This window comes from Ranitomeya imitator, chromosome 4, assembly GCF_032444005.1.
Source record: "Ranitomeya imitator isolate aRanImi1 chromosome 4, aRanImi1.pri, whole genome shotgun sequence".
Lineage (NCBI taxonomy): Eukaryota > Metazoa > Chordata > Amphibia > Anura > Dendrobatidae > Ranitomeya > Ranitomeya imitator.
Genome location: NC_091285.1, coordinates 560,252,499 through 560,265,251, shown reverse-complemented (window position 1 = coordinate 560,265,251; position 12,753 = coordinate 560,252,499).

Genomic DNA, 12,753 nt, shown 5'->3' with positions numbered 1-12,753 from the left:
CACAGGACAGCACAGGTGAGCCATTGAAACCGGCAGCTCCCACACTGAAGTCCCTGGGGCACTCAGTCTTTTCACCTAGGGCTGGCACGGACACCAGGATAAGAGAGGGTGCCACAGCCCTCCATACACAAACGGGCCAGGGGAGCAAACGAGAGGCAGAAACCCCACCCACTGCCCCACACACAGCTGAAGGAGACACTGCAGCCTGGAATATTAAAAGGCAGGCTGCCAGCTGCTCACTAAAATATGATGCCCCAGTGTTTGTGCCCCAACCCAGACCCCAGATGACAGAGGGGCATAGGGTCAGAGATCCAGAAACAACACCGGCTAGACCGGATGATGAACCACATACAAATCACTACCCTCAAGCTGCACAATTACAGAGACCCAGTGATTATTTTAATCAGGAGGACGGGGACTACACCAAAGAAGCTACATGCTCTTTCCCCAGTACAGAGGGGGTGAGAGCTACAAAAAGACCTCCCACAGAACTAGATATAGACAATTTGTTAAAAAATTTCTGCGACCGGTTTAACAAAAAAATGGATGAACAATCCCTAATAATAGATAAATTTGCGCTCTTTTTTAATCCGTCAAGCACCGGATCATCTTGCATAAATACAGCATCTGAGGCATACATAAAAGACGCACTGACATCCATTGCAGAAAGCCTTGATTCCTCCTCATCCTTATCTTCCTCACGGTCTTCCCTCTGTGACAATTCTTCACCAGTACAAGACTCATATGCATCCTCTGTAAACTCCTCAGACAGCAGTATGGAGGACATTTTCCAAGGGTACTACAATCATCCCCATTCGGATCTTTTACCAACCCCTCCTATGTCCTCAGCCATGCTAGAAAGTCTGCAAAGAGACATAGACTCACTTAAATGTAACTTGGCAACTCTTGAAGATCATAGACGTAGAAGCAATGTGAAAATCAGGGGAGTCCCGGAGTCTGTTAAACCCCCTCACTTGAAAAACTATATCCACAAAATGATCTCTAAATTTATTCCTGACATCACTGAACCTAACATGATAGAAAAAGTCTACCGAATTAAAAGACCCTCGTCCCTCCCACTGGATGTGCCAAGAGACATTATTGTCTCCTTTTTCCCCGCCTGGGTCAGGGGTAAGCTATTCGACCTTTCCTCCGAAAAAAAACTTCCTGCTCTCCTCATATGGCCACCTAACATTCTTCAGGGATTTGTCTAAAGACACTTTGAAAAAGAGACAAGATTTCTCACCAATTACACGGGAGCTCCGGAAGTCCCATCTGGCTTATACGTGGTCGCCTTCCTCTACTCTTTTGATAAAGCTCTTGACCGGAACTGTACATATTGCATCCCCTATAGAGGGTCTATCCTTCCTGCAGCAACACGGTCTGAAACCTTCTGAAACCTTTAAGTGTCCTGCCTGAATTGTAGTTCTGTTCTGCATATTTTGACATCTATCTTTACTACGCTTCCTATGGATTATAGTTATATTTCTTCCCAATAATTAGCTTTGATAATAAGCCAGTTATTTTTGCTGCCCACATTGTCGCAGGGTCACCCAAGGGTGTTCCCGGACTTGATAAGCTACCATACAAAATACATCAAGCTTAAAACTCACAACAGGCCTTTGTATTCTAATACCTACTGACTATAGCTTTAAATGCCTACGTAGCGAATTTGCACAAAGTATTACTTATGTCATTTTAATAACCTACTGTGTAATTTCATTCCATATCACTGTTTATACTAATCTACAGTACGATACCTGTTTCCCCTATTGCTATAGGGGTTTATTTTCCCTACCTCCATATCCCAACCTCTCTCTCCCGTCCCTCCCTAATCTACCCTTCCTGGTTAAAAGTTAAAATTCTAATAAAACTTTTGGAAGACAAAATATTAATGTACAATCCATAGAAAATGTGCTGTGAAACTAACAAGTCCTGTTCTTGATAAATGAGCCACCATGTAAAGTTTAAGAATAAAAAAAGTGGACAAAACTTACATGAAGAGGTTATGATTTTCTCACATTACTGGTGCGCCACGAACAATACATTATTTTAGTGTAACAATGCAGCCTCCCACCCTTTTCCATATTGCATGGTGCGGCCAAAAGTACAGTAGTTTCTGGGAAAATAATATATTCTGTTTACAATGTAGTGACAAGAACCAGAAGGACAAGTCAGTGAGATAGGGAGAAATAAAGAAATGTTTCTCTCAGTTATTTATTTCTCAACATCTAATATATCTAAAAGCTAATAAGAGCACAAGTCCTTCGTACACTGAGCAAATTACAGGAGAATTCCAAAGGCATGAAGACTCTATACCAGACTGAGTTAAGTGGTCTGCATCTCTTCCCTTTTTTTAACTTCCAGATACATTTTTCAGATAGTAACAAAACACATTTTCCGATGAGAAACTGCAGCTTTGAGTAAAAATAAAATGAATTGATAAAAAGCCCCTCCTCTGGACTGGACATGTTCACAATTGAAGTACGTCTATGAAAGATGTAAGCACAGTCAAACTACACGGACAGAGGAAAGCGCCTTGATAACATTACACAGGTCAGACGCTGAAATCAACCTTTTCCAACTGCTTTTAGCTGGGTTCAAAAGAAGTAAGTACAGGAAAGTAAGCTAGCATATAACTATAGTGATTATCTTAAAACAATAAAGACATTGTGAATATAAAAAACTATTAAATTAGATTAAAAAATATAATTATGAAAATATTAAAAATTGTGCTTATCATCATAGACCTTCAATAAATGCCATTTTGTAACACTGTACTTTAACCACGAGGTTTAATAGTTAAAAACAACGTTTTTTTAATTTGAACCATGCTTTTTCTTTTTTCCTTTTTTCGAGTCTAACCATATAAAGAATCTGCAAGTCTACAGGATACAGTTGAGGTATATAATATTAGAATGAAAGCGCAACATGAAAAAGGGGCAGACACTCTGATTCCAGTTATGTATCGCTAAGGCTAGTTTCGTCGTTTCGATGGTGCGACGACCTGCGCCGGACGCATGCGGCGACATCCACATACAGGGGCATGGCCTGCGTACCCAATGTTAAAGATAGGGTCGCACGATGCATGCAGCCTTAGGCGGAGCTGAATGAAGAGGTGCGGCAGTGGGTGGGGCTTCACGGAGAAAGTCTGCATCCCTCCGCAGTCCGGCTAAACGCTAGTGTGAAACTAGCCTTACTTGGCTGCTTGCTGTAGTTTTGATAACATCACTGTTTTATCTGCTGCCAATCTTCCAGTTTTCTGGATGCTCAGTTCTGCATATCCACACCCTAAAAAGACAATGCGGAATCCGCTCTATGGATACCATACTGCCCTTTCAGCGCTAGCCTACACAGTGATCCTGCAGTAATCCGCAGACTGATGAAGGTCGACTTTATAGACAGAATCGTCTCATGCTTTTTGGATTGCTATCACAAATAAAAACTCATCCTTTTTTAATCACAAACGAGTGCCTAATTTATTTATTTTACGATTAACTGGGATAGGATTCTACTTGAGCACTAACCCGCTGGAACTGCTGTGGTTATCCAATAATCTTTTTTTAGTGATGTACAAATCTGCAAATTAGCAGTTTGCATAAGAAATTTGATTTGCATTGACTTTATTTGATGCAAATCAAATTTATTTTTACATATTTATAACATGTGTGAAAAATTCTTTAAAATAATTATTTATGATCACCTAGTCCTTACATGATCGAGTTACCAGTTTGGGCTTCACTAGGCTAACCTTTCAGTGCATCCGCATCTTCAGGTCTTCATACTCTGACTAGGCTGTGATGTTATTATGTTACACTACGTGACATCATGAAGGCCTGGTCAAAACAGGATGCGATGATAAATGTTAGGACCTAGAAGATGACAAAAATGACCCAGTGAATACCGTGCCGATAAAGGGACTACAGTAGTTAGGTGAGGGCCAGGTAAGTAGTAATTTTTTTAAAATTTATTAACCCATTCCTGGCTCTTTGGAAGCCAGAAAATGGTAACCAGTTGGCTGCCATTTTGCTTCATTATACAATTGCAAAAAAATCGGATTCAGGCAAACCTCAATTTCTTTAATTCAAAATGAATTAATGTAATTTCTAAGCAAATCTTTTGTCTTTAATTTATTTGGTGTCACTGTTAATTACCATATTAAGATCATGCCTGAGCATATGCAAGTGAATTTTCTTCCGTATATGTAGGATTCTATAATGTTGGTGCTTTGTCTATATTTTAATTATTAGAATACATAAATGTAAAAGAATATAAAACTAAATTATCGAAGTGGCTCAGAGTTTAACACAGTTACCATTAATTTAGTCAGCCAAGGACAACACGTGCATAAAGTATGTTCTCCCATATTTCTGTGCTTATCTTCCAGGTACTTTTGTTTCTTCCTACACTCCAAAACATACTGATGAATAATTTGACTTGCACTGAAACTAGCCCTTGTATGTGTGCAAGATGTAGGGAAATTAGATTGTGAGTAGTGATGAGCGAGTGTGCTCATTACAAGAGTTTTCCGAGCATGCTCTGGTGTTCTCCGAGTATCTTGGGCGTATTTGTAGATTATGGGCAGCATGGTGGCGCAGTGGTTAGCACAGCAGCCTTGCAGCGCTGGAGTCCTGGGTTCAAACCCCTCCAAGGACAACATCTGCAAAACATTTGTATGTTCTCTCCGTGTTTGTGTGGGTTTCCTCCGGGTACTCCGGTTTCCTCCCACATTCCAAAGGCATACTGATAGGGAATTTAGATTGTGAGCCTCAACGCGGACAGCCATGATAATGTGTGCAACCTGTAAAGCGCTGCGGAATATGTTAGTGCTATATAAAACTAAAGATTATTATTATGCTTGTGTCGCTGCAGCTGCATGATTTGCTGCTAGACAGCCTGAATACATGTGGGGATTCCCTAACAAACAGGCAATCCCTGCATGTGTTCAGGCTGTCTGACAGCCACAAATCATGCAGCTGCGGGACTCAAATATAATCTACGCGCACGCCCATGATACTCGAAGAACACCCGAACATGCTTGGAAGACTCGGGTGATGAGCACACTCACTCATCACTAATTATGAGCACATTTTGGGGCATGGACTGAAGAGAATGGGAACATACCATGTACAATGCTACAAAATAACTCGGAACTATGTAAACAACCATAAACATATCCATTTCTTTGCCCTATAAAAAAACACATACTGTACAGTTGCATTTAACTGCATTCACAATCATAAAAATAATGTTAATGACACTGTACAGTCAGTATAAATGACATGATTGACAGATAATGCTAGAACATAGCACATAAGTTGCACAACTCCATGATCATCTGAAAGTGACGAGGAGACAAATGAGCTATCCTTCTGGAAAAGCAAAATGAATTTGCTCTGGTCAAGTTAAAATTAATTAAAATTATGCAATGTTGCCCTTGTGTTATGTTTAACACAGAGGTTGTAGTGATTTAGGACTACAATTAGTTCTAGTGTTGGAGATAGGAGTTCTGTAATGGAGACAGGACATTTTAATAATCCTGGTTATAAACATAAAATGCATCATCTTTAGGGACTCACAAACACATTGTAATTAACTTTTACAACAGAAATCAATCAGATTACATTAGCATATTGAAAAAGAAACATTTGCATGATTGAAAGCAAGCTCTGAATATGACATCGGGGCATGGTCTGCGGAGATATTATATTTCTTTGTTAGGCCACTTTGGTATGGATGTTAATTTACCTATTTTATCATTTTTAGACCCATTTCATACACGACCAAAAATAATGTATATTTTTTGTAAAGCAAGAAAATTGTACCACTTATGATGTGATATTTGTCATGGTCATTAATATTTATTGTGAATGGATTATATAAATAGAAGTAACAATACAAATAAAAATATAACATATGGTTAAGTTAAATCTTACTTATCGTTTTATTATTTATTTTAAGTAATATTTGACCAACTTTTAAATCTAATGAAATGAAACCATCTAAATTAAGATTTTTTTGTTTTTAATTGAAACTATTAAATAACAAAATCAGTAACAGATTACATTGGTGATTTTATGTAAAAGATCCTTAAAGGGGTTAACCATTACTGGAACAACCGCTTTTCAATCCCTATGTTTCCACCTTGTGAAATAATAACACTTAAACTCAACTCCGGTGCCAACGCTATTCCAGCAGTTTCAGCACTGGCTCTCCTGGGGATCAATTGACATTGTTATGTCATGCGATCACTGTGGATTCACTCAACTTGGCTACCTTCAATTCCAGTTGGTTATGCAGTTCACATGAAAGAAACCTATGACAACATGAAACAGCTGTTGAGATGCCTGAACTAAGACCAACAATTGTGGCTCTTCTGTGATGACTTAAATGTGATTGCCCTCTTACTTGGTTTCCAGGATGGATACACAAAGTAGCGCTACCTTCTGTGTGAGTGAGATAGTCGTACAAGAGAATATCATTACTATAAAAAAGACTGGCCTCTCTGACATTCACTTCGGCCATGTAGTAAAACTGTCCTGCATCTAGCACATAAGATTTTGCTAACAACGTTGCACGATAAGTTGGGTCTAATGAAGAACTTTGAATGAGTCTTCACTGGACCTCAGATTTGTAAGCCTTTTCAAGATGAGGAGTTTCTCCATTTGTTCCAGGGCAGGGAAAAAGCTTCATAGGTAGCTTTCGCATTAGTGGTAACTAATTTTTGGGAAGCTCAGGAGAAAATAACTATGAAAAATTTGGTGGAAAATCTCTTCAAAACATATAAGGATCTTGGCAGGAACATGTCCTTAAAGATTAATTTCTTATATTCACATACAGACTTTTCTCCACTAAACTGCGGAACAGTGAGCAACGAGCATGGTGATAGATTTCACCAAGATATTGCGGCTATGGAGAAAAGATATCAAGGAAAATGTGTTCCATCAGTGCTTGCAGATTACTGTTGGACAATTGTAAGATATGATTCAATGCAGGAGTACAAGACACAAGAAAAAAAGAGTGGTCACTGAATGGGGACCAAATTTTGCAGGGAAATTTTTGTAACTGTTTATAATTGTGTTTACACATGTTTTAGATGTTGTTAACTTTCCGCTAAGTAAATATCAGAAAATTGGCATAACAACATATTCTGCAACTTTATAATCGCAAAAAAATTAAGGTTTCAAAGTAATGAAATTTAAGTGTTAATTATTGTACACATAGCAGTAAAAGGAAAACTCTTTTTCATTATCAGATTCAAATTCAGAGGTCAAAATTGCTGAGAAATGGCTTCTTTCATAACTGAACCTGAAAACTTTTTAAAACCTGTAGAAAAGTGTTATCAGATATAGCCTATCACCAGTCATGTACACGGTGACATTTTTAGTGTTTAAAAATAGATCTAAATATTTCATTAACTACAGTGCTTTAGATTTATTTGACACAAGTGTCAGGGCTAGGATATCTTATGAAGATCACTTTTTGTCTAGAAATCTCTCAACTGGGCAACTATTGACAATACACAAAGTTTAGTTTCACAATGATTAAAAATATTTAAAAATGATTTATACAAATAGTTTAAAAACTGAAAAAATGAATCATAAGCCCTTTCACTACTAGGTGTCCATGCATTGACCATCTAATGTTTTACAAAACTTCTCACTACTAGCACTACTACTAGCACTACTATGTGTCCATATACTAACTAACCATTGTTATAAAAGTGTGCCATTTTTTCCCACCAGCAGAAGTCGGGAGAAAAAAGAATGATTCATTTTGAATTATAACAGGTGTTTGGCAAAGACATGTGTCCTCCCTCTTTAGGGCACTTTCACAATCATCTAAGCTATCTAAGGTGCATGGACATCCTTTAGGCCACATGGATATTGATGAGTTATTGTTTTTGGAAAGTTTTACAGAACAGTGATATGCACGAATAAAGACATATAGAGCCAAAAGTCCCTTGATAAGCATCAGATTTGCTACAAAAACATGCATTTATTCTGGAAAATTTACTTTTGATTGTGTCATTCACTATCAGACACTAAGTTACGAAAGTATTCTAACGTAAAAGTATTGTTATAATGAATAGAGCGTATCAGTGAAGCACAACAAAACACAGCTCTACAAATTTACTCTAATTTTTGCAAGAAATTGGGGCAAATCCATTTGAGCATCTCCAGTAATTGGAGTAGATTTCATTTTCTGGCGTAACAATGGCTCAAGAGGTTCCTCTTAATAAATTTGGCACATTTTATACTTATTGGCTGTTGAGGAGAGAAACCTAGGAACAAGAAATATATCCACTGCGGATTAATCAAACAAATTTTATGGAGCAATGTATGAAAAATATTCAAATACACAGAATAAAATTAGTAAAAACAAGTAAGGAGCCATATGATAAATAATATAAGGGTCAAAAACAGACAGGGGGCGAAAGCAAAGCCTTATAATGTTATGTAAAAAAATATTGTATAAATATCTATAGTGCCACGATGTAATTATGCAATTAGTAATAATGGAATGTAATCAATGTACTTATAAATATATGTATACAAAAATACATGACTAAAGATACCTATGATTACTATGTGAACTAGGAATAGCAACAAAATACACCATAACAATGAGACATACCAAATAGGGAGAGCCCCCACTGCGACGTACGTTTCCACAGAGTTTTCTCAAGGACTGCTGTTATTTATCAAGCTTCTCCCTACTTGTTTTGACTATTTTTTTATTCTGGGTATTTAAATATTTTTTTTACACATTGTTCAATAAAATTAGTTTCATTAGCAGTGGATATGTGTCTTGTTTCCAGGTTTCTCTTTATGCATGATTATTAGTATTGTCAATACAGGTGTTTAACTTATTGGCAGTTGCTTATTGCTAATGTATGAAATGCCATTCTTAGTAAATTACCTCCATAGTGAATAAGGCATTCATATTGCCATACAGTACACATTCGACTCAGATAGCTCTGTCATATGGATGAAGCTGTGTACATGAGCCCTAATATATTCATTGCTCTAAGCAATGTTTAGTAGACTTTTGTCTGTTAAATCACTTATGTTTCATTTAGTATTTCTCTTACAATAAGAATACGTAGCATTGACCTATACTTTGATTATTTTTATTTGTACGAAGACATTTTTAAATCACATTGTTTATTACAGTTTAACATGGTTCATAATGAAATTTTGGCACACACCGCTTGTGCTTTAATATGATATTTACTTTACTTTTCCAAACACTTAATGTTTTTCTGTTGGCAAACTAACAATAAAATTAACTGTCCAAAAGGAGTGCAGAAAAAAAAAAAGTTAAATGGATAATGATTTTGTTTTTCATGCTTTGTCCTCGGGAGGGAATTGGTGTTTATTTTTGTAGACGTTCTGCCACAAATTCTTGTAGCTACACTGATTGCAAACAGTTCTGGATTTAGAAGCAAACACGTTCTGGTACTCTCAGATATTTTTCTTTTCTAAGAAAAACACAGGTATTTCAGATAACGTGAGAAAACGTTCTATATTCCAAACAGAGCTGCTGTAAATTACAAGAATAAATGAAAGCAATAAACAGATATTTAAATTGATAGATTTCATAAACTATATATAACTGAAGCAGAAATCAAAACAGAGTTAATGCAAATGGCTAATGAAATATGATGCTTAAATAATTATATATTTTTATTGCTATAAAACTATCTATAAATAATATTTGATTCATTTATTGAGGGGATTGTATAATGCTCTGGCATACAGTACTTTGCTTGATTACCTAAAAGGGAAATTAGAATAATGAGGGAAGACAAAAAGTAGTAAGATCTGAGTAAACAGAGTCAATTTCCATAATTCCAAATGATACAATAGGGTCCAGGTGAATCACATAGTTTTCAAAATTGCACTGACTATATAAAATGTTATGCTCAAATTTGGAACTTCTCAGAAGTATGTGTTCCTTCAGTTGTTAACATGCAGATTTATTTTTACCATGAAATCATACATTTACAAGCATTGGTGCTTGACTGGCAGAATTCTTGCCTGCTATGCAGGAGGCATGGTTTCGATCTTTGGCAGATGCAGCGCAACTCTTAAACATGAAGTCAGTCACACATAGATCTGGATTTGTCACTTCCGCAGTAGCCGATACATACTGGTTTGTGCTCCACAATATAAGACAAATGAAAAATCCACGATAGTGAAGTTATGCTGATTCAGATTGAAAGCACAAGATGTATTTTTATACTTATAAAATGGCTTAGATATATCCTAAAAACTCAGCAGCATCAAGAGATCTCAGCGCCCTAGATGAAGCCGAAAGGTGAAACTTTAATTGGCCTGCTGAGCTTTTCTAATATGAAATTCTATTTATGTAATTTTGTAAACAGAAACACATTTTGCACTTTTAATGTGGTTCACCGGATCATCACTATTTTGGATCGCCGTTTTGCATTGATCTTATTTTCCACACCACCTACAATCGGCTCCTTTGGACATAAAGACTCCAGATCTATATGTGACCGTTCAGATGTTAAAGAAACATCAGCGTAATAACATCTGCAGGAACAGGCTTTTCTGAGATAAGTTTGAAATTTGCACATAACATTGATACATTTACTATGGGGGAAAGGTTGAATTTCATGTCGGGCATGTCTGTCCATGTTTAGACAAACGTTTGCAGTCATTGTATGTAACTGCAGATTGTCGCATTGTGACAGTGGGTGGTGCCCATGTTGTCATGATTCCCCAGTATTCCTCATGCTAGTCATCAGTCTTGTGACCACATGTATGTGATTTACATACTTGTGGCAAATATTATTCTACTTCTCTGAAAAGAAATGAATTGATAGAAGCTTGACGAGATTAGTCAAATAGCAAATTACGGTTAGGTGGGCACAATCAAAATATCATAGGAAATATTTGATAATGGGAGTACTGGCAAAGTATGTATTATTATTATTTATTGTTATAGCGCCATTTATTCCATGGCGCTTTACATGTAAGGAGGGGTATACATAATAAAAACAAGTACAATAATCTTAAACAATACAAGTCATAACTGGTACAGGAGGAGAGAGGACCCTGCCCGCGAAGGCTCACAATCTACAAGGGATGGGTGAGGATACAGTAGGCGAGGGTAGAGCTGGTCATGCAGTGGTTTGGTCGATCAGTGGTTGTTATCAAAGTATTATATAAGAACAAAGATAGCTGCATAACTCAATGATGAAGCTGCTTTCAGGCTCTGATACACGGAGAGAATTGGTCACACACCCTTTCCCTCCCATTTTGTAGATATGGTTAGTTTATATTTTTATCTGCCGTTCTTCTATAATGCTTAATGCCATATCTATGTTATATGCTGCCTTTACCTTTGACATGTTCAATTTATTAATATTTTAATATGGTGCATTGATACTTTTCTTTGATGAATTAGTTTACTGTTATCTGTCTACTTCTATCTGATCTTTGGTAGTGATCAACCTCTGGTATACAGTTTTTGCGTCAACAATGTCTGACCGGTTCTAGGTAAAGTTCATGGTGCTGATTAAGAACATGACTTTGATTTTGACATATTAGCTCTAGTTTCTGAGATATTTAATAGTTAATTATTTGAGTAGAATTCTTGCTTCAAAAGGTCGATTTTATAGCATTGTAAGCCTACAAATTGAACTGCAAAATAATTATATGTAATATCTCATTATCTAAGACAATGTTAAAGAGTCAAAAGACAGAACAAAAGACCAAAAGCTATTGCATTTGTTACCACACACAAGTCGCACTGGGGGAATGCATTATTTTCATAGAAAACTCGAAACAATTTGGCAAAAGTAATGGAATTTTTGAATTCTGATCCCTCAAAATACCCTAAATCCATTCAATAAATATTGACACCTGAAACTTTTTTTTGTAGAACTGTGTTTTTTAGTATATATTCTTCATGCTTGTCTCCTTGTCTTGGGTTAATAGTCTTTGTTCTGAGATAATACTCATGTATACTCTGTTGAGTGCTTTCAAGTGTTTTTAAAATTCTTGCTGTCTAAGTCTTTATATTTGTTATCAATAAAAATCTACTTTAATAATTGGGACATGCAGCATACTTCTGTTTGTTTCTTTTTTTCTTAAATAGACATATAAGAGCAGTCGGCATGCATATGTTAGTGTGCGGATTAATGACCAGCACGGGGAACACCGGGAATCATGAGAGTATGAGCCCTAAATGCTGTCATGATTTGGCAGTCATATAGAGTGACTGCAGACTTTTTTCCAACGCCTGGGCAATCCTTTTAAATGCAATGGAACACATGTATAAAAAGCCATGTGTTGTGATATTGGAAATGTCATAGTTATCATATGAGTTTCAACAAACTGAAAGTGAAGAGGAAGTCCGGGATCGGCCCAGACTTCCTCTTTATGTTAAGTTTGTCTGAAGGTGGGGATAGTGACGTCAGCGCTGATTGGGCGCCAGGCATCACATGTCATTTTCCCGCAACACAGCCCCAGGACTGTGAAAGCCAACACCGCTGGAATGACGCCGGCATGGGAGGTGAGTATAGGTTTATCTATTTTATCGGGGCCAAATATTTAGTTTAAGAAATGGTTGTCCTAGTTGTGGATAACCTCTTTAAAGATTTTTTTTTAAAAGACGGCACGAAATAGGTACTGCAACTGTGGTATTGCCTTATTTTAATACATCCCCTGCTTAAATAAAAATCTATGGCAACTTATTTTGGCTTTTTTTTGCCTTTTTTAG